The sequence below is a fragment of the Oncorhynchus mykiss genome, chromosome 3 (assembly GCF_013265735.2).
Source record: "Oncorhynchus mykiss isolate Arlee chromosome 3, USDA_OmykA_1.1, whole genome shotgun sequence".
Taxonomy (NCBI): domain Eukaryota; kingdom Metazoa; phylum Chordata; class Actinopteri; order Salmoniformes; family Salmonidae; genus Oncorhynchus; species Oncorhynchus mykiss.
Genome location: NC_048567.1, coordinates 31,714,679 through 31,738,602, shown reverse-complemented (window position 1 = coordinate 31,738,602; position 23,924 = coordinate 31,714,679).

Here is a 23,924-nt window from a genome sequence, read left to right as displayed (position 1 = left end):
GATCCATGTGTCCTCCAGGGCAATCAAGTGACTGAAGGGCAGCATAGACGGAAATGAACTCGGTGTTCTTGACCTCAGATCGGCAGTTCTAAACGCTACCAGGGATTCCACATGGGTTGTTCGCACATGGTAAACTAAATTAGAATGTTTACAGCCAAGGAGTGGGGAGCATCTGTATAGCCTACAGGGATATGAGCAAACAGGTATATAAAACACAAAGTTGCCAAAGCTACAAAAGAGCAAAATGAGATAATCATAAAATAGCTAGGTAAGATAGTCAAGTGAGAGAGTGGTGTGGAGCCTTCCTATCTTTCCTTCCTCAAAGAACTCAGCGGAAACGTCTTTGTTTCGGCGAGGGTCTTAGTTATGTCGATGGGACTGACATGACCGCCTCTTACAGCTACTGCTGAGAAACCAGGAGAGACTGAAGTACTAACACTAACTGCTAATTGTCTAGAAGAGGTGAAGAGAACACCTCCCTGTACTTATTGCTGATTCCCTAGGAGAGGAGAACTTGATCCTGGTTGATGTGTCAACAGTCATCTTCACGTTATGAGCAGTCTGCAGTTCACACACCAAGTAGGCTACTGGGAAGACAGGCAGCATTTAAAGTAGATGGCCTTAGCTAGCAAAAAGACAGTATTTGACAACAGAGGAAAACAAAAATTATCCTTATCACTCCTGGAGATGTCAGGAGTCCTTTTCAGCTTACTGTAGTGGCCTGTCCAGCAGTCACCAGATCTCAATCCAATTGAGCATCTTTGGGATGAGATGGAACGAGCTATTCGGAGTAGAGATCCACTACCAGGCAACTTGACACAACTGTAGGAAGCATTGGAGTCAACATTGGCCAGGAGCGCTTTCGACACCTTGTAGAGTCCATGCCCCGACGAATTGAGGCTGTTCTGTGGGCAAAAGGGGGTTTAACTCAATATTAGGAAGGTGTTTCTAATGTGTTTTACACTCAGTGTATCATGTTAATCAATACAATATCATTTAAACAGGTCTTTGAGAATGATCACTTCTTTGGATTTGAGAAAACTAGGTTTTTGTACTAAGCTTTTTATGTTTTTTTAAAGCGTTACAAACGTTTCTGACACACACCTATTTATTACTGATATTGGAAATAAATAACTTAATAAACCTATCGTTCGATGTTGTGTGGTGTCTAATGAGTTATGAGAATTACATTTACTCAAAGATTAATATTGGAGATTTCCGCTAGACATTTCAATCCAAATACCTGGTATTAGAAATTGGAAATAAGAATTGTGAGATTAACACATTTTATACTCTTGTAATTGCCTGTATCGGATAAATGATCCATTCCATCTCATGATAAGGAAATAAACTAAACGAAAACTTGAGTAAGAGTTAGTGGTGTAACTACCTTCAGGTTTCTGCTGTTTGACCAAAATAACATGATAGCTGTTTATCCTGAAATGTAATTGGACCATTTCCTGTAGCCAGAATAATTGAGAGCTTCCAGCAGACGTAAATGCAGCTTTGATGGTTGAGGATAATTATGATTTGAAGGCAATTGGAATGTTAAGGTTCTGTTGGGGAGGGGAAGCTTTTTGCTGGGCTACCAAGGTAGGACATGCGGCAGTCAGCAGCTGACACCTGTTTGAACATTGAACATTCCCTTTCATCAAATTCCATATAAAGATGATTCTACCAGATACAGCATGTTTGTTTTCTTTGTGTTTAAGCCATGTACAGAAGGTCTATTTCAAAACAAAAAAAAAATCTATGCTCACTGAAACTTTTTATATGAAACACAGCACTGGAGTAAGTACTCAACTTCTGCCTCAGTTTTTGTGTGAGCTATGGTAAAGGGTTGCTTTAATACATTAAAAGTGGATTGCAAAGGAAGAGAACACGACACAAACAGATTTCTGCAGCTGTCATTTCACCCTTTTAATCTCAGGAACACGACCTGTGCTTGTTTGCTGTTGGTTTGTTTTGTATTTTCAAAAATGAGGCATCTATAGTAACTAAAAGCCAGAGGAGGAGAGGAAAATAAATAATCATTAGTGTTGATCTCCCTGGAGTGCTGGTGCAGACTGTTCATTCATAATGCATTGAGTTCTGTGGAGGGAGGTATTGTGGGTATTTGCGGAGAGTCCCATCATCCCATTATCTTGCTGCTGGAATCACCTGTGGTATTTGGTATTTTATTAGGATCCCCATTAGCTGTTGCAAAAGCAGCAGCTACTCTTCCTGGGGTCCACATGAAACATAATACAGAACATCAATAGACAAGAACAGCTCTAGGACAGAACTACATTAAAAAAAATGAAAAGGCACAAGAAACCTCAAACAATGCATACACACTAACTATCTAGGTCAAATAGGGGAGAGGCGTTGTGCCGCGAGGTGTTGCTTTATCTGGTTTTTGAAACCAGGTTTGCTGTTTATTTGAGCAATATGAAATGGAAGGAAGTTCCATGCAATAAGGGCTCCATATAATACTGTAGACTTTCTTGAATTTGTTCTGATTTTGGGGACTGTGAAAAGACCCCTGGTGGCATGTCTGGTGGGATAAGTTGGGAGGGTGTCAGAGCTGTGTGTAAATTGACTATGCAAACCATTTGGGATTTTCAACACAATGTTTCTTATAAAAAGAAGTGATGGAGCCAGCCTCTCCTTAACTCTTAGCTAAGAGAGACTGGCATGCATAGTATTTATATCAAACCAGCAAACTAGCTGCCGAATAGACATCAACTCACCACGTAGCTTAGTCTTAATGTTTGTCCATAGTGAGGACAGATATTTTTTGGGGATTAAACGCAGTGAGTGAAAAACCTAATTAAATTGCCCACTGCAGTATCTTACTCTTATTCTGCCGCTATACAACTTTGTATGCGTTGTTTGTTGACAACCTTGTTATTTACAACGTTTTTTAGAACAGACTCCATTTGGAATTTGTTCCACAAATTATAACCACCCACCAGGGGTGAACCACATGAAATGCTGCTATTCATGTGGATGTGTTCAGTCTCTCTCTCTCTCAACTTTTTGTATTCATCCACACAGGAGGCTAAGCTCCCTTTTCACAAAAACAAAAAACCCTGCATGTCTGTACATGAACTCACTTGTAAAGTTCTCGATGCAGACCGTAGTTGAGAAGTCAATATTTCCTCAAAGCTTAACTTTCTGTTTTGGACATTGTACAGTGTGACCTGTTTGCTTAGCTTCTACCAGACCAATAAGCATTGGCTGGAGTGGGTGATGTCAAAGGGCTATGACAGCTGTTCCAGTAAATAATGAAAGTATATTTCTTCTGTTGCTGCATATCCACTCTGACTATCATAGTGAGTGTGGATGAATACAAGTACACATCCATGCAGGTCTGTGTACCACCAATGAAATGAAAACATCTGATTTGATTACAGTTATTATTATTTTGAGGAGAACAGAAGTGTCTCTTCTCTCCAGTGTTTTTTTATTTATTTATTGACAGAAGCAAATACACTGAAAGGATGTGTCCTTCTCTCCAATAATCAGCAGTAAGCGTCACCATTTTCTATAAAAGCTTACCTGAATATTCATGAGAGAAAATACTAGAAATGACAGCTGTCGAGACACCTACTCACTGACTCACCTCAGCATATGTGTCACGTTCTGACCATAGTTCTTTTGTGTTTTCCTTGTTTTAGTGTTGGTCAGGACGTGAGCTGGGTGGGCATTCTATGTGCCTATGGGCATTCTATGGGTGGGCATTCCATTCTATGGCCTGATATGGTTCTCAATCAGAGGCAGGTGTTAGTCATTGTCTCTGATTGGGAACCATATTTAGGTAGCTTGTTTTGTGTTGGGGTTTGTGGGTGGTTGTTTCCTGTGTTTGTATTCTCTGCACCAGATAGGACTGTTTTGGGTTTTGCCATGTTTGTTGTTTTTGTAATTGTATTCATGATTAGTTTTTCTTAATAAAAAACATGAACTCTAACCACGCTGCATTTTGGTCCTCCTCTCCTTCGACGGAAGAAATCCATTACAGAACCACCCACCACAACAGGACCAAGCGGCGTGGTGACAGGCAGCGGCAGCAGGAGCAGCGCAAGGAGGAATGGACATGGGAGGACGAGTTGGACAGTAAAGGACCCTGGGCACAGCCAGGAGAATATCGCCGCCCCAAAGAGAGCTGGAGGCAGCGAAGGCAGAGAGGCGCTGGTATGAGGAGGCAGCACGGAGGCGCGGATGGAAGTGTGGCGAAGCCGGGTAGGAGACCTGCGCCAACTTCCTGTGCTTACCGGAGGGCGAGAGAGACCGGGCAGGCACTGTGTTATGCTGTGGAGCGCACAGTGCAGGTGCATAGGTACATACCAGCTCCTCGTATCGGCCGGGCTAGAGTGGGCATCGAGCCAGGTGCCATGAAGCCGGCTCTAAGCATCTGGTCTCCAGTGCGTCTCCTTGGGCCGGCGTACATGGCACCAGCCTTACGCAAGGTGTCCCCGGTTCGCCAGCACAGCCCAGTGCGGGCTATTCCACCTCGCCGCACTGGCAGGGCGACCGGGAGCATTCAACCAGGTAAGGTTGGGCAGGCTCGGTGCTCAAGAGCTCCAGTGCGCCTGCACGGTCCGGTCTATCCAGTACCACCTCCACGCACCAGGCTGTCTCTCCGTTTCAGACCTACAGGTGCTCCCACCTGTCCAGCGCTGCCAGAGCCTTCCTCCTCTCCAGCGCTGCCAGAGCCTCCCGTCTCTCCAGCGCTGCCAGAGCCTCCCGTCTCTCCAGAGCTGCCAGAGTCTCCCGCCTGTCCAGACCTGCTAGAGTCTCCCGCCTGTCCAGACCTGCTAGAGTCTCCCGCCTGTCCAGACCTGCTAGAGTCTCCCGCCTGTCCAGAGCTGCTATAGTCTCCCGTCTGTCATGAGCCGCCAGAGCCGCCAGTCTGCAAGGAGCCGCCAGAGCCGCCAGTCTGCAAGGAGCCGCCAGAGCCGCCAGTCTGCAAGGAGCCGCCAGAACCGCCAGTCTGCAAGGAGCCGCCAGAGCCGCCAGTCAGCCAGGATCTTCCAGAGCCGCCAGTCAGCCAGGATCTTCCAGAGCTGCCAGTCAGCCAGGATCTTCGAGAGCCGCCAGTCAGCCAGGATCTGCCAGAGCCGCCAGTCAGCCAGAGCTGCCAGAGCCGTCAGTCAGCCAGAAGCTGCCAGAGCCGTCAACCAGTCTGAGCTATCTCTGTCGTTAGCTACCGCTCAGTCCTGGGCTACCCCTCAGTCCTGGGCTACCCCTCAGTCCTGAGCTACCTCTGTCCCGAGCTGCCCCTCAGCAGTAGGGATGGAGTAGCGTTCAGCGCCAGAGCCGCCACCGCGGACAGATGCCCACCCAGACCCTCCCCTATAGGTTTAGGTTGTGTGGTCGGAGTCCACACCTTGGGGGGGGGGGGGGGGGGGGGGGGGGGGGGGGGGTTGAATACTGTTGCGTTCTGACCATAGTTCTTTTGTGTTTTCCTTGTTTTAGTGTTGGTCAGGACGTGAGCTGGGTGGGCATTCTATGTTGTGTGTCTAGTTTGTCTGTTTCTATATATGGCCTGATATTGTTCTCAATCAGAGGCAACCGAAAGGTTGCAAGTTCGAATCCCTGAGCTGACAAGGTACAAATCTGTCGTTCTGCCCCTGAACAGGCAGTTAACCCACTGTTCCTAGGCCGTCATTGAAAATAAAAAAAATTTCTTAACTGACTTGCCTAGTTAAATAAAGGTCAAATAAAAAAATTTAAAGTGGGCATTCTATGTAGTATGTAGGTAATAGTTTGTCTATTTCTATGTGTTTTGGCCTGATATGGTCCTCAATCAGTGGCAGGTGTTTGTCTCTGATTGGGAACCATATTTAGGTAGCCTGTTTTGTATTGTGGTTGGTGGGTTATTGTCTATGTGATGTTGCATGTGTACTTCGTGTTTTTTCGTCTTTAATTAAAAATATGTATTCACATCACGCTGCGCTTTGGTCTCCTCAATACGACGATAGTGACAGGTGCCATACTCCGGTTGTAATCTGTTAATCTGACCAGATAACAAGCAGCATATGACGTTTTTACCATTCTCTATGTGAAAAAGAAGAATTTACTGTACCTGGTCATAACAGAGACCAATTGGTTGGATTCTGGTTATACAGTCAACTAACTATCGATGATATGTTGGGTAGTTTTTTTTCAACTCAGACCAACTGTCTGTGGCTAATTCATATTGAATCAGGACCAACTACGACTAACTATGTCCATCAGTGACCAACTGAGACTGCACGCTGAGCAATTTTTTTTCAACAACCGTCCATAAACATGCCTTATGTAGATATGTAAAGTCATTGTCCTCCCCCGCACGGAATCGCCATTTTATTCTTATTTAAATTGCCTTTCTTATCACTGTTTACGCGGTCAAAAATATACAGGTTACGGCAACATAATTCCATGCGGCAGCGCTAGAAAATGAACAAATTCATTGGGCTAGCGCCATTGCTAACTAGCATAGCTGGTCCCATTGTTGCAAAGAGATATGGGACGTTAGAATCCCGCTGTCTTAACCTATTGTCATCTTCAACCTAGGTTTTTGCATGGGCTGCATCTCCATTCCCCGCATGCACTGATGCAGCTGAGGCGAAGGTACAGCGCTGTTTGTCAGACCGGGAGTAATCCCGAAAATTGGTATTCTCACAAAAACATCTGTATAGTCTGAATGGTTGTAAACGACAAACTAGTATGACCCTACTATGGAAAGCTGAGACTCTGACAAACACTAACATGTCGTCCGTTTTGCAAGACTCATGGGAAGGTTACTGTGAGGTAAAACGTGAATGAAAAATAGATAGACTTGAATAGCCTTTTTTGGGACCTGGGTTTGTTGTCCCTGATGCTTTTCTATATTTCTCAGATGCATTTCAGACACCTCAAACCCAGCAGTGCACTTGCACTAGTGAAATATATGAAAATTAGTCTCTCATTAGGAAGCTTCTGAGAAGTGCTCAGTATAGCTAGACTATTGTACCCTATTAAAATCCACCTGCCCTGTCTTTAAACCGCTGTAGAATTGAGGAGGTTTGAGGTTGTGTGGTTAGCTCTAGATAATAACTCTCTTTGTAATATTGTGCAATATTTGACGTTTCTGAATGGCTTAGTGTTCGACAGCCATGCCTGCAAAAACATGATTATTCGGCACAGTGGTGTTACTTTCATTACATTACAACTAGCTATGAAAATGGTGGGGGCTAATATTGTCTGAATCTCAATACCACAGCTGAATGAAGAGCAGCGGTGCATGGACGTTTGCAGTGATGAGCCATTCCCTGCTTTATCACAAGAGGCGGACGTGAGGGTCGGCAGATGGAGGCACTTCTGAGGGGACAGTGCTCTTGAGCAAGGCACGTTTTCTAATGGAATAGTTATATAGTTCAAGAGTAAATGACTATATATATCATGAATTTACAAGTCCGAAAATAAATGTATGTAGCAATCACAGACTGCCCCTAAGAGTCTATGCCTCTAGATGGCGATATCTACTAAACTGACATCCCACTTGGCACGCTACGTAATGTTTGGTTGAGACGTTGATCAATGAGATTACAACCTTTATGTTATCACTATGCTTTCAACCATCTTCAAGCACAATGAAAATCCAATGGGAAAACAATACTGGGTTTTTGGTTTAGTTGTCACCCAAATGTCTATCACTGCACTTTAAACCATTTAAAAGGACAGAACAATTCAAATGGAATTACAATGTCAGATATTTTGTTTATTTAGAAAAGACAATGCGATATCACTGTGCTTCATCTAATATCAAAATGAAATTGCCTGGACTGCAGTTGAGATTACTTGCAAAAATAATGTTGCACGTGATCAATAGAATTTGATATTCTGAGCAGATTATTACAGCAATTGTGAAGATCTCCACAGACCTGTGATGACCTATTCATGCTATCTTGATGCACACTTTACATGATTATGTATGAAGACATGTACAGTTACAGTTACTTTTTTTAAGGTTGAATGTTACATTAGTTCGTAAAATAGGCTTCATTTTAGGCTATTTGCTGTAAAACAAAAGTAATATTGAATTGTGTTTGGTTGACAACGCAATCAAATATCAACATTCAAAGTAGAGGCACTGTATCTACTGCTTGTATAGTTCCATCTGGGCCAATTAATTAATCACATTCTTGAACATTTCTTTTTGTTTGAATTGGAGACATGAATCCAATTTGTTAACTTGTGGTCAAGTTAATAGGCTATTTATTGTATTTCAAAAGTGATATTGAATTGTGTTTGGTTGTCAACACAACCAGATATCAACGTTATCTTCTGCTTGGATATAGGCACACCTGTGCCACTGACTTAGTCTGGTTTTAATTCCAGTTTAACTACAAATGGAAAATGTATATGCTGGATTCACGTCTCCAAATCAACCAAAATATTTAAGTTAAATAATAGGACTAAATCAAATCAAACTTTATTTAAAGTGCATTATTGTTGATTTGATTTAGTCCTATTCTATAACTTTTGGTGGAGTTGGAGACGTGAATCCAACGTATACATTCTTAATTTGTAGACAAATTGGAATTAAAACCAGACTAAGTCAGTGGCGCATCTCCTTCTAATGTTGTTATTTGGTTGCTTTGACAACCAAATACAATTCAATGACGCTAAATATTATTACATTTGAAATCAATCAGCGCTAACCAGAGCAAGTCCATTTTATGTTGAATTCTGGGTTGAATTCAAACAATTGCTGTGATTGACTTTGCAAATGCTATATAGGCCTAAATAGCAGCATTGATGATTGATAATGTATGGTCACATTTAATTTGCTCTGTTTTTAAACCTACCCTTTGGAATGACTTTGATTGCAACAGTCAATCTATTTAGTATTTAAGTGGAGCTCTCTCAACATTCATTCTCATTGGAGCACATTGATAATTGTCAATGACAAATATCATAGCTAAGCAGGGCTTGGTGTGGTTAAAAACTTGAATGGGAGACTAAAGGGTAGATGGATACATTCTCCAATAGGAGGTACTGCCAAGCGTATTGTTTTTTTTTCTCCTGATAGTAGATATAAAGTTGAAAATATGTCATTGTTTTAAAAGGTACACATTCAACATATTTTATACGATGTTTGTCTGTGTGGAAATTTGGATTACATGATGACATAATCCTGCGGTTGAAATTTCACCCTCAAAACAACAACTTTTTTCAAATCCATTACATTTTCTATGTAGATTCCATGTCACAACACGTTGACAAATTAAGTAGCAGCAGCGTATGTAACGTGTGTGTGTGTGTGTGTGTGTGTGTGTGTGTGTGTGTGTGTGTGTGTGTGTGTGTGTGTGTGTGTGTTGGAGTGGGTATATTGACTTCAATACAAAACTTAGGAGGCTCATGGTTCTCACCCCCTTCCATAGACTTTCACAGTAATTATGACGTCCTCCAACCTATCAGAGGTCTAACGATTACACCCTAGATCAGCTAGATGCAGGCAAGAGTGGCCACTGTGTCACCGTGATGACAAAAAATGATCTCGACCTGTGCACCTACGTTGTAAACCTTCATTCATAGGCTAGGTCGTATCAACCTCGTAATGGGTACAGGGAGCATTCTAGTATCGTGTAGTAGCCTAAACCTATCGACGTTACATTGAGCTGGGTGAATGGAATATGAATGAAAGATTAAATAAAAAAAATATGAATAACAGTCTTCCAATATGCTGTAATAGAAATGTAAAAATCAAATCATCCTCCCTCATCATCTTAAAATGGCACCGACCGCCACTGCAGTGTCGTATGTGTGAGGGCATGGGTCAAAACCAGCATTGAAAAAGGCACAAGTTTAATAAGTTTGGTCCGCCTGAGCAAGTCTGACCACAACTCAGAGACCACTATGACACACCAAATGAGTTTGATGGATCACGGGGAAATAGGGGGAATAGGCTTTTGTAGGCTCCAGTCAAGGCTATGTCTTCCAATGGTGCGACTGCTGTCGGTATCTAAACCATATCGTACTAATTTCTGTGTCCGGAATTTACATTTATTACGTTACGTCCAGTCTATGAGGCCAGGCTGATTATTGATATCTATGTAACGCATTGATGTAAATCATACTGCTGCTCTCTCATTCAGCTATTTGTGCCTTACAGATTGTGGTTGTTGTGGATGGCTTTTCACAAATGTATAAAGTACCAGTCAAAAGTTTGGACACACCTACTAGTTATAGGGTTGTTATTTATTTTTACTATTTTTGACATTGTAGAATATTAGTGAAGACATCAAAACTATGAAATAACACATATAGAATCATGTAGTAACCAAAAAAAGTGTTAAACATTCTTCAAAGTAGCCACCCTTTGCCTTGATGACAGCTTTGAACACTCTTGGCATTCTCTCAACCAGCTTCATGAGGTAGTCACCTGGAATGCATTTAAATTAACAGGTTTGCCTTGTCAAAAGTTAATTTGTGGAATTTCTTTCCTTAATGCATTTGAGCCAATCATTTGTGTTGTGACAAGGTAGGGGTGGTATACAGAAGATAGCCCTATTTGGTGAAAGACCAAATCCACATTATGGCAAGAACAGCCCAAATAAGCAAAGAGAAACGACAGTCCATCAATACTTTAAGACATGAAAGTCAGTCAATCTGGAAAATTTTGAGAACTTTGAAAGTTTCTTCAAGTGCAGCTGCAAAAACAGCATTGATATTTTTATTTGTTGAACACTTTTGGTTGAATTGAAGAAGTTTAAGCTGCTTATCTATTATTGTTTTTGCAACCAGTGGACAGCCAGTGATAAATGCACTCTTGCAACAGCTGCATAGAGCCGATCCCAGCCTACAGATCAAAAGTTTGAGGGAGTTCCTCCTTTTTAAACACCTCTGTGATATTGTGCTCCGTACTGTCAAAAACAAGTTATATTTAAGAGAACCACTGGTGGGGCTTTCATTACTCAATGCAATTTGTGCTGATAAAAAAAAAAAAAGTTCTGACGGACAAATGCTCAAACTCTCACACTTTGACAGGCAACTTTTTACTGCAGCGGGCTAAATCAGAGGGACACATAGTGTTTCTTGGTAGTTTATAACAAATCTACTTCAAAACAAAAGTATATCCCTGAAACACATGGTTATGGGCTTACAAAAAAGAAGAAACCTGTACCATGTCAGATATAGAGTACAAAAGTATTCAGTTTTGAGTTTTCAGTTTTGAGTTTTCAACGCTGGATGTTTTACCCCCCCCTCCCCCCCCCAAAAAAATGTTTATTATGAAATTATGGAAAATACCATGAGGCCACTTGGTAAGAAAGGGCTACATACAGTAGCAGCAAATTGTCGTGATATCAAAGTGTCACCAACAAAAACATAAACAATAGGCCTATAGCAAATGCAGCATATGGCATACCTTTTTCACCTGCAAATAGCACTTTCTTTACTTGAAGCAATGAGCCCAATCAGTCCTCCATGACAACAAAACCATAAACAACAGAGTAGGCTAATAAGTTCTTTGTTTTTGGGTTATGCTCAGGTAAAACAATTTGGCTAATCTACATTTCCATATTTCCATGTCCTTTTCTTGAAGATCGAGGGGTATTCAATTAATTGGAGTGACTGTAAATCTGACAGACTTGTGTTTTTATTGTAAAACCATATTATTATATACTGTATAGTAGACAGCAATGGGTTAGAAGAAGAAATGGGGTAGAGGAAGCCTCTCCACCCACCCACATCTTGTCATGAATGTGATGGAATCACTGCAGCCTTGCATACTGCTGTATTGATCAAGACAAACATTCACACACTTTAATTGAACGATTGAGAGAGTGAGAGCAGGTTGAGAGAGTGAGAGCAAGTGCACAGCAGTGGAGTCTTTTACTTTCCGTGTGTGTGTGTGTGTGTGTGTGTGTGTGTGTGTGTGTGTGTGTGTGCGCGTGCGTGTGCGTGCGTGTCGGGATACCTAATCAGACAGTGGAGAGGAAGGCCTGGAGAGATCTCTATTGGCGTGCGAGATTACTTAGATACTGGAGCGAAAAATATTAGAGGACACACAAAGCTTGTGTTGATAACCAGAATCAATGTCTGCCTCCAGGAGAGACACTAATAGCAAAGGCAAGGAGAGAGACAGGAGAGAGACAAATCACTAAAGCATTGGTATGAGCTGAAAGTCATGTTGTATGTTATGCAGCTCTGAGCCCCCTATTACCAAAGAATTAACGACTTGATAATGTTTTGTTAAACAAATCATCCACCCCCCCCCCCCCCCCCCCCCCCCCCCAAAAAAAAAAAAACTATTACATTTCATATGCGGATGTCTACCATCTCTGCAATCAAATTACCGTTGAATTGGCCAGTTAATGTAGTGAAGTAATTTTGTCTTATGGCTATGTGGCCCGGGAGTAACCTTGAGTGTTGAACTGTTATTTGGTTAGCTCACCTTAATTAAAGGGAGGGGGGGGGGGATTCACATGGAAATGCTACAGCTAATTAAATTATATCTATAACAGAGACATACATCAGCCTCATATGTGAACTGGTGGGTCTGGTGGGTTCCAGAATTAATCAACTATTTTCTGTTGAGTTTTTCTCGAAATGGAACAGAAGTTGAAAAAAATCTGTGACCTGAATTGCAAATGTCCTTCTGTATTGGTCGGTATCTGGCTGAGTGGAGAGGAAGGTCTGGAGTGATCTCTATTGCCATGTGAGATTACTTAGCTAATGGAGTGAGAACGATCCAAAGTAACCAGAATCAATGTCTGCCTCCAGGAGAGAAATTCATCCCAAAGGCAAGGAGAGACAGGAGAGAGACAAATCACAAAAGCATTGGTATGAGCTGAAAGTCCACAGACTGCCTTTTGGATCTTCTGCAGCCCCCAGCCCTATTGGGGATGGATCGAAATGTACAGAATGGTTACCTGGAGGAAAGTGGGAGAGGGTCATGCTTATTCAATTTCAGGGAGGGTTTAGTTTTTTTTAAATCTAGTTCAGGGGAGGGTCATGTATTTGATGACATTTCGAATTTTCTCAGTGTTTTAGAATTAGTTGCTTACTAGGCTATATATCAATGTGTGCCCGATGCCGCCCCTCATCTCTGATTCTCCGCTGGGCAGACAATAGCAAGGGGGCCTATAGGCTATTTAGTATGGTCTCAAGCAAATGATCCATAGCCTATAGGCTATCGGCTACGAAGTGCATGCTCGGAGAAGCACAGAGCAAAGTTGCATTTCTAAGATAGCTGCTGAGATGGTGTAAATACAACTAGGCTGCAATACACACTGCAATGTATTTTCCAACCCTGAGCCCTGCTCTGCCCTTGCTGATCAAAAACTTGTTTTGTGTGCTGCTTACTAATGGCTGTGCCGTGTAGGCCTACGTTGGCATTTCAGGAGGAGAATCAAAGGTCTTTTGATTATGCATGCAGACTAGCCTATAGCCTATGTTCTGTTCAGTCAACTTTGATAGCTTGCTACTACTATAATGGATTTGATTAAAAACAATATGTTTCTTGTATTGATCAGTTATTTGGATTAACTTACATTGTGGTGCTGGATCTTGAAGCAGCAGCCACGGCACAATCGATCGGAAATGGACAGCTCATGGTGCTGAAAGTAGCCAAATTCGAATAGGCATAATTCATTTCAGCCATATTGATTTGAATTACACTTTACTAACAACAAGAGGGCTTTGTGTTGGAGCCAATTATTTTCCTATTTAAAACTGTTTGACATACGAAATTAGGCTATAGGCTGCTATATCCGTAGATTAGTTGGTCAATTCCTCCACACACATGCACTCTTTATATGGCCTACCTCTGTGTCATTGAAGGGCTGTTAAGTTAAAACCAAGACTCAAATTGAGGGTGTATGAAAGGGTATGCCATAGGCCTACCTTTTATTAAAGAAAATGTCAAAAGGCACAACCTACCCCTTGTAAGCTTAAGATTTTGAAGAAAATAAAACAAATCAGATTATATTTAATAAGCAATAAGGCACGAGGGAGTGTGGCATATGGCCGATTAGATATTCAGGGCTCGAACCACCCAGTTCCTAAAAAGTGATCTGTAACAGGGCTTTGGTCCACAATGCTTTAAAATACCCGGGAAAGATGTGACTCATGCATATGGGGATATCGTTGTTTAGTCTCTTTGACATTCAGAGGCTGAGCTACAAACTTCTATAGCCGAGGAGACAAAAATGCCTTTGCCAGGGAAGTATCAATTGAATTATCAATTCACTTTCTGTGCAATAGAAGATGTTTAAACCCAGACAGCTTTTAGGGAAACACTTGTGACCTTCTCTCACTGTGTTAAGCCACGGATGAAGAATAGCCTGCAGTTAAAGCTTACATTTTTCTGCGTCACTAGGCCTACTCTGTCTGGAGTGGAAAGGTAGACCTAACTTTAGAAAATACAATGCTCAGATTCCTAATGACGTGTCAGATTTAATTGTTTGCAAACAGGGACAGTTTCATAGCAAACCAGACACAGTGATTTGGCATTTGTACACCGTAGATATACACAAGATAGTTTTGGTCAGTATAGACAACCAGAAGTGTAGAGACCATTGCATAAACCTCAAGGTTCTGAAGAGCCATTACCAAAGCGAGTGTATACTTCTCGATTGTAGAGTAGTGTTTTTGACATGTGGCCAATTTATTTTAAAATTATCCTACACGGTGCTCAACGCTTATCATCTTTCTGTCTGAGCACAGCCCCTGTGCCTCTGTCACTGACATTGGTGTACAGAGCAAACGGACAACGGAAATCCGGAGCAGCGAGCACAGATGCAGAGACCAAAAGGGTCTTTGTCTTCTCAAAAGCCTGCTGACAGTCGAGGCGCCAACGGAAAACAACTTCCGGACTGATCAAATCTGTGAGTGGCACAACAACCTGGGCAAAGTTCTTGTAAAAAGCATGGTAGTAACCAGGCATTCCCAAGAATCTAAGCAGTTCCTGGCGAGAGGCTGGTACTAGAAGGTTATTGATGGCCTCCACTTTTGCAAGGACTGGTCATACTTTCCCTTGCCCCACTACCTTCCCGAGACATTTCACATTTGCTCGGGCAATTTTTCTCTTTAACAGCTTAAGTGTCAGGTTGGCAGCTGTGAAAACTTGCTTCCATTCAGCCACGTTAGCATTAGTGAGGTTGGGCACCCGAATGTGTTCAATGGAGTTGAGGTCAGTCAAGTTTTCCACTTCCGATCTCGACAAACCATTTTTGTATGGACCTCGCTTTGTGCACGGGGGCATTGTCATGCTGAAACAGGAAAGGGCCTTCCCAAAACTGTTGCCACAAAGTTGGAAGGCACAGAATCATCTAGAATGTAATTGTATTCTGTAGCATTAAGAATTCCCTTCACTGGAACTAAGGGAACTAGAGAAACAGCCCGGACCAAGAGAAACAACCCCAGACCGTTATTCCTCCTCCACCAAACTTTACAGTTGGCACTATGCATTCGGGTAAGTAGCGTTCTCCTGTCATCTACCAAACCCAGATTTGTCCGTCAGACTGCCAGATGGTGAAGCGTGATTCATCACTCCAGGGAACTCGTATTCACTGCTCCAAAGTCCAATGGTGGCGACATTTTGTGCTGACGTTGTTTCCAGAAGCAGTATGGAACTCGGTAGTGATTGTTGCAACCGAGGAAAGATTATTTTTATGCACTACGCGCTTCAGCACTCAGCAGTCCATTCTGTGATCCTGTATGGCCTACCACTTCGCGGCTGAGATGTTGTTGCTCCTAGACGTTTCCACTCGGTTACGAAATCAGCTGCTTCCTAGACATCAAAGTGTCAACTGTTGGGACCTTCTTTTCCTTCAGCGGTCCTACAGTCTCGCAAACCTTTGGAGTTTTCAAAGGAGAGGTCAACTCAGGAGGTTTACCGAAATCAGGATCACCTATAAATGTATCAGACAGATCAACCATGGTGCAATCGCTGACATCCTTCTCAAAACTAGACTTGCTCCAGGTGACTTTCTTAGACATAGCACGTGTAACAGCACACGCTGGGAACACTCAAGGGTACTTTTCTTATAACCCATTGGGTTCCTCTACTCTGGGTTCCTTACAAACAACAGGATTTGGCACAACCTTCCCTCTAGCCAAATTGTTTCCCAAAATGAATGAGACCCCTACACCGGTAGTCTAGAACTCACTTCAACTACAACGTAACCAGGAATAAGATCAGACTCGAGTTCTACATTATACAAAGGAACTTCCATGACTTGCATTCGCAATGGGCAGAAGCCGTGGCGTTGTCCTCTACCACCTTACAGATGATCATACAAACATTGGATAAGCTGTTCTGCCAGTGGGGGTTGCCCAGCACCATTACGACAGACAATGGCACCCAGTTTGTCTCGAACAATTGTGATGCTGCTCCAGCTTCAACTGTTCAACCTGCGGCTATGGAACCCTGACCTGTTCACCGGATGTGCTATCTTGTCCCTGCTGTTTTCGACTCTCTCTCTCTCTACCGCACCTGCTGTTTCAAACTCTAAATTCTCAGCTATGAAAAGCCAACTGACATTTACTCCTGAGGTGCTGACCTATTGCACCCTTATTATTTAACCCTGTTGGTCATCTATGAACATTTGAACATCTTGGCCATGTACTGTTATAATCTCCACCCAGCACAGCCAGAAGAGGACTGGCCACCCCTCAGAGCCTGGTTGCTCTCTAGGTTTCTTCCTAGGTTGCTGCCTTTCTAGGGAGTTTTTCTTAGCCACCGTGCTTCTACATCTGCATTCCTTGCTGTTTGGGATTTTAGGCTGGGTTTCTGTACAGGGGTGTCTCCTGGCTCCCTGATGATTGGCAGGGAACTGAAACTCCCTTTGAACTGCCTCTGCCCAAAACAAAAGAACAAGCCTGCTGCAGCAACTCAAGCCTATTTTAGAGCGGCACAGCAACGGATGAAACAACGTTATGATACGTCTCACAGAGTGAAACAGCCAAGCCTGAAGGCCCAAAACCGGGTGCAGATCATGACTGACAACCGTCGGAACAAGCTCTCATCATTTTGGTCCAAGCCCCTGAGAGTGAAATGACAGCTAGTGCCTGCAACATTCCAACTTCAGGATGGATCCTGTTGGCATGCAAATCGCCTCAGAAAGGTTCAACTCACCATGGGCAGGAGCAAGTTCAAGGGGCTCACACACCTCTACCCCTGCACCAGGCTCAGTTCAGGGCCCTTCCACCAGTCAGACCTCAACTGCCTGCAGTTGAGAGGGGAGGGTTGGGGGGATGTTGTGTTCATTAATATGGTGTTGTAGCTCAGTTGAGTATAGAATACTGTTGCTTTAAGAATATATCAGGCATGTTGTATGTGAACGGAGGTGTGAGGATTCGATGGGTGAGATTTGTACAAGTTGTTAACATGTTGATCTGAAGGAAATACGTTCAGTTTAATTGCACTCTTTCCTTGTGCTCAAGATCAAATTTCTCCTGCGCCAATCTTTCCTCACGTTCTCTTTCTGTTCCTTGTGCTCGAGTTCTAATTTCTGTTACTCCAATCTCTCCTCACGTTCTCTTTCCTTTTGCTCGAGCTCTAAGTTCTGTTGCTCCAACTTTGCTTTTAGTTCTAACTCTTGCAGTTACGCGTTTTACGGGACTCACCCTACTACCAGTAGGACCCTTTTCATCAACCTCCCTCTCCGAAAGGATTTTCTCCTCCACCAAAGCAGTACAGATCAACTCTTTGACTGCTGCTTTGGATCGCCAGCTGCCACACTGATGTCATAATGCTTTGCAATAACGAGCAGATTCACCTTTGTACTTTTATCAAACATCTCCCATGTAAGGTTTACCACAAATGCTTCCAACTTTAAGTCCATGGCTTTAATTTGATAAGCCTGAGTGTTTCAGCAACTTTCAAAATGAATCCACCAATCTTATAACCCCTCAGGGTAGATGTTAGTGACAGAAACTCTAGTAAAGAACAAGAAGGCCTGCACACTCTTTAAATGCCACGGTTTTATTGGCTACATTTCGATCCAAAACAGATCTTCATCAGGTCAAACAAACCAACTGAGTGCTCACTTCCCAAAACATACATACTTCACCTCGCATGACCATAACGCGCATGACGCATGGTGGGCGTGGAAACAATTAACTTCTCTTTTGTGCATAATCAATCATAATTAATTACAGAGGTTCATATGGGCATAAAGGATTATATACATACAAATGGGTTCAAGTTTAAACCTGGGTAATAGTAAAAAATATATCATGTTGGAAACTGTTATGCTTTGCATAATATGACCATTATTCACAAGAGGCCGGTGGCCCTAGATATAATTCCAGTGACCTATTTCAAAAACAACTTGTGTATCTCTAATACCGACATACAGGCGTCACTGAACTGTTTCATTACGCACAGCTGGTTCCCATTCCCCCTGATTTGTAATTGTATATACAGTGCCTTGCGAAAGTATTCGGCCCCCTTGAACTTTGCGACCTTTTGCCACATTTCAGGCTTCAAACATAAAGATATAAAACTGTATTTTTTTGTGAAGAATCAACAACAAGTGGGACACAATCATGAAGTGGAACGACATTTATTGGATATTTCAAACTTTTTTAACAAATCAAAAACTGAAAAATTGGGCGTGCAAAATGATTCAGCCCCCTTAAGTTAATACTTTGTAGCGCCACCTTTTGCTGCGATTACAGCTGTAAGTCGCTTGGGGTATGTCTCTATCAGTTTTGCACATCGAGAGACTGAAATGTTTTCCCATTCCTCCTTGCAAAACAGCTCGAGCTCAGTGAGGTTGGATGGAGAGCATTTGTGAACAGCAGTTTTCAGTTCTTTCCATGGATTCTCGATTGGATTCAGGTCTGGACTTTGACTTGGCCATTCTAACACCTGGATATGTTTATTTTTGAACCATTCCATTGTAGATTTTGCTTTATGTTTTGGATCATTGTCTTGTTGGAAGACAAATCTCCGTCCCAGTCTCAGGTCTTCTGGTCAGACTCCGGAGATGGGCACATCGTACACCACTCCCTAGCATTCTTCTCGCCAATGTCCAGTCTCTTGACAACAAGGTTGATGAAATCCGAGCAAGGGTAGCATTCCAGAGGGACATCAGAGACTGTAATGTTCTTTGCTTCACGGAAACATGGCTCACTGGAGAGACGCTATCGGAGGCGGTGCAGCCAGCGGGTTTCTCCACGCATCGCGCCGACAGAAACAAACATCTTTCTGGTAAGAAGAGGGGCGGGGGCGTATGCCTTGTGGCTAACGAGACGTGGTGTGATCACAGAAACATACAGGAACTCAAATCCTTCTGTTCACCCGATTTAGAATTCCTCACAATCAAATGTCGACCGCATTATCTACCAAGAGAATTATCTTCGATTATAATCACAGCCGTATATATTCCCCCCCAAGCAGACACATCGATGTGTGTCTGAACAAACTTTATTTGACTCTTTGCAAACTGGAATCCATACATCCTGAGGCTGCATTCATTGTAGCTGGGGATTTTAACAAGGCTAATCTGAAAACAAGACTCCCTAAATTGTATCAGCATATCGATTGCGCAACCAGGGCTGGAAAAACCTTGGATCATTGTTATTCTAACTTCCGCGACGCATATAAGGCCCTGCCCCGCCCTCCTTTCGGAAAAGCTGACCACGACTCCATTTTGCTGATCCCTGCCTACAGACAGAAACTAAAACAAGAAGCTCCCACGCTGAGGTCTGTCCAACGCTGGTCCGACCAAGCTGATTCCACACTCCAAGACTGCTTCCATCACGTGGACTGGGATATGTTTCGTATTGCGTCAGATAACAACATTGACAAATACGCTGATTCGGTGTGCGAGTTCATTAGAACGTGCGTTGAAGATGTCGTTCCCATAGCAACGATTAAAACATTCCCTAACCAGAAACCGTGGATTGATGGCAGCATTCGCGTGAAACTGAAAGCGCAAACCACTGCTTTTAATCAGGGCAAGGTGACTGGTAACATGACCGAATACAAACAGTGCAGCTATTCCCTCCGCAAGGCTATCAAACAAGCTAAGCGTCAGTATAGAGACAAAGTAGAATCTCAATTCAACGGCTCAGACACGGACTACAAGAAGAAAACCAGCCCAGTCACGGACCAGGATGTCTTGCTCCCAGGCAGACTAAATAACTTTTTTGCCCGCTTTGGGGACAATACAGTGCCACTGACACGGCCTGCAACGAAAACATGCAGACTCTCCTTCACTACAGCCGAGGTGAGTAAAACATTTAAACGTGTTAACCCTCGCAAGGCTGCAGGCCCAGACGGCATCCCCAGCCGCGCCCTCAGAGCATGCGCAGACCAGCTGGCCGGTGTGTTCACGGACATATTCAATCAATCCCTATACCAGTCTGCTGTTCCCACATGCTTCAAGAGGGCCACCATTGTTCCTGTTCCCAAGAAAGCTAAGGTAACTGAGCTAAACGACTACCGCCCCGTAGCACTCACTTCCGTCATCATGAAGTGCTTTGAGAGACTAGTCAAGGACCATATCACCTCCACCCTACCTGACACCCTAGACCCACTCCAATTTGCTTACCGCCCAAATAGGTCCACAGACGATGCAATCTCAACCACACTGCACACTGCCCTAACCCATCTGGACAAGAGGAATACCTATGTGAGAATGCTGTTCATCGACTACAGCTCGGCATTCAACACCATAGTACCCTCCAAGCTCGTCATCAAGCTCGAGACCCTCGGTCTCGACCCCGCCCTGTGCAACTGGGTACTGGACTTCCTGACGGGCTGCCCCCAGGTGGTGAGGGTAGGCAACAACATCTCCACCCCGCTGATCCTCAACACTGGGGCCCCACAAGGGTGCGTTCTGAGCCCTCTCCTGTACTCCCTGTTCACCCATGACTGCGTGGCCATGCACGCCTCCAACTCAATCATCAAGTTTGCGGACGACACAACAGTGGTAGGCTTGATTACCAACAACGACGAGACGGCCTACAGGGAGGAGGTGAGGGCCCTCGGAGTGCGGTGTCAGGAAAATAACCTCACACTCAACGTCAACAAAACTAAGGAGATGATTGTGGACTTCAGGAAACAGCAGAGGGAACACCCCCCTATCCACATCGATGGAACAGTAGTGTAGAGGGTAGTAAGTTTTAAGTTCCTCGGCATACACATCACAGACAAACTGAATTGGTCCAATCACACAGACAGCATCGTGAAGAAGGCGCAGCAGCGCCTTTTCAACCTCAGGAGGCTGAAGAAATTCAGCTTGTCACCAAAAGCACAAACTTCTACAGATGCACAATCGAGAGCATCCTGGCGGGCTGTATCACCGCCTGGTACGGCAACTGCTCTGCCCACAACCGTAAGGCTCTCCAGAGGGTAGTGAGGTCTGCACAACGCATCACCGGGGGCAAACTACCTGCCCTCCAGAACACCTACACCACCCGATGTTACAGGAAGGCCATATAGATCATCAAGGACAACAACCACCCGAGCCACTGCCTGTTCACCCCGCTATCATCCAGAAGGCGAAGTCAGTACAGGTGCATCAAAGCTGGGACCGAGAGACTGAAAAACAGCTTCTATCTCAAGGCCATCAGACTGTTAAACAGCCACCACTAACATTGAGTGGCTGCTGCCAACACACTGACTCAACTCCAGCCACTTTAATAATGGGAATTGATGGGAAATGATGTAAAATATATCACTAGCCACTTTAAACAATGCTACCTAATACAATGTTTACATACCCTACATTATTAATCTCATATGTATACGTATATACTGTACTCTATATCATCTACTGCATCCTTATGTAATACATGTATCACTAGCCACTTTAACTATGCCACTTTGTTTACATACTCATCTCATATATATATATATATATATATATATACTGTACTCGATACCATCTACTGTATCTTGCCTATGCTGCTCTGTACCATCACTCATTCATATATCTTTATGTACATATTCTTTATCCCCTTACACTGTGTATAAGACAGTAGTTTTGGAATTGTTAGTTAGATTACTTGTTGGTTATTACTGCATTGTCGGAACTAGAAGCACAAGCATTTCGCTACACTCGCATTAACATCTGCTAACCACGTGTATGTGACAAATAAAATCAGATTTGATTTGATTTGAAGTAGCTACTTATGTTAGCGCGTTAGGTACACATATCCAAACGCTCGTGCAGGTCCCGCATAACTTCAGACAAAAACTTCAAAAAGTTATATTACAGGTCGAAGAAACATTTCAAACTAAGTATAGAATCAATCTTTAGGGTGTTGTTATCATAAATCTTGAATAAAGTTCCAACCAGAGAATTCCTTTGTGTCTAGAGAAGCAATGGAACGCAGGTCGATATCATGTGGAATGCGCATGACCAGGAAATGGCTCTCTGCCAGTAACCTGACTCATTCAGCTCTTATTCAGGCCCACAACACAGTAGAAGCCTCATTCAAGTTTCTAAAGACTGTTGGCATCTAGTGGAAGCCCTAGGAAGTACAACTCATCATCCATATCCCACTGTGAATTCAATAGGGCCTGGGTTGAAAATCGACCAACCTCAGATTTCTTACTTCCTGTTTGGATTTCTTCTCAGGTTTTTGCCTGCCATATGAGTTCTGTTATACTCACAGACATCATTCAAACAGTTTTAGAAACTTCAGAGTGTTTTCCATCCAATACTAATAATAATATGCATATATTAGCAACTGAGACTGAGGAGCAGGCCGTTTACTCTGGGCACCTCTGGGCACCTTTCATCCAAGCTACTCAATACTGCCCCTGCAGCCATAAGAAGTTTGTTATGTGTACAATACACTTCAAAGTAAGATATTGTTCTCATGTATTGCTTGTGCTAGCTTGATGGTTTCCAAGCTAGCACAAGCTGTGAAAATGACAAGAATGGCTAATTCTATGTTGAAATGTTCTAAGACTGCAGAAAAGATTTATACTGCAAAGGTATCACAGTTGTAATAACTATGGAATAATGTGAACCTACACTACGTAACTACCAAGTACTGTAAATATTACCAAAAACAATAAACCCAAGACAGAAGCCGCTCAACCCTGTTAAGTTCACAATAAACAGAGTTATATTCAAAATGTACCCAATGTGGAACAGGCACAACTTTTAATGGATGTCGCAAAGCAATCATAGGTGACTTGTTTCAGGAAACTAAGCGTACGCATGTCACTATTTTACAAGAGCAGCATTTGAATGTAAACACTTATTTTTTTTAAATCAAAATGCGTTTTGTTAATTCATTTGGTTTCTTCCGTTCCTTGAAAAGCTCAAAAGAATACTGTGTGTCCCCGTCTTCACTTAGCCTAAATCAAATAATGCAGACTATCCATTGACAGTACTGCTTCGTGTCTAGTTTCAAACGCGCTCTCCTCTTTGAACCATGTTGCCTTGTGGGGAGAGACTGATCTTTCCAGAACCTATCAGACGAATGGTATCTTCAAGAGAACAGTATGCCGAGGGAGGAGAACCCTTGCTGCTCCTACTGTATTTGGAATATGGCAGAATAGCCTGGACTTCATATGAAAGTAAAATAACACCTCTGAGACACACGCAGGAACTGAAAATGAAAAACAGACGGGTTTGGAAGTGACTCAGTGACGTGTGTGTTCAGAAAATGAAGCTTTATGTCCTCTATCTGTGCAGTCTCCAGAGGGTTTATCCAATCTGAAATACCTGTAATATGCCAATGGACTTTCAGTAGCTAAGGATATTTTATCAGGAGTTGGAGCATGTACTAACACCTGTCCTCCCTAAATGCAGAACGTATCTACCGGTACTCCATATGTGTTTTCATTCTTGATTGCCAATCAAGAGCTAAGGGAATTGATTTGATCTATTATGACAATTAAGAGTTTGAGCATATTACTGATGAACCACTTAATCTCAGACATCAGAGAACCACTTAATCTCAGACATCAGATACACTAGTTTCTCTGGTGGACA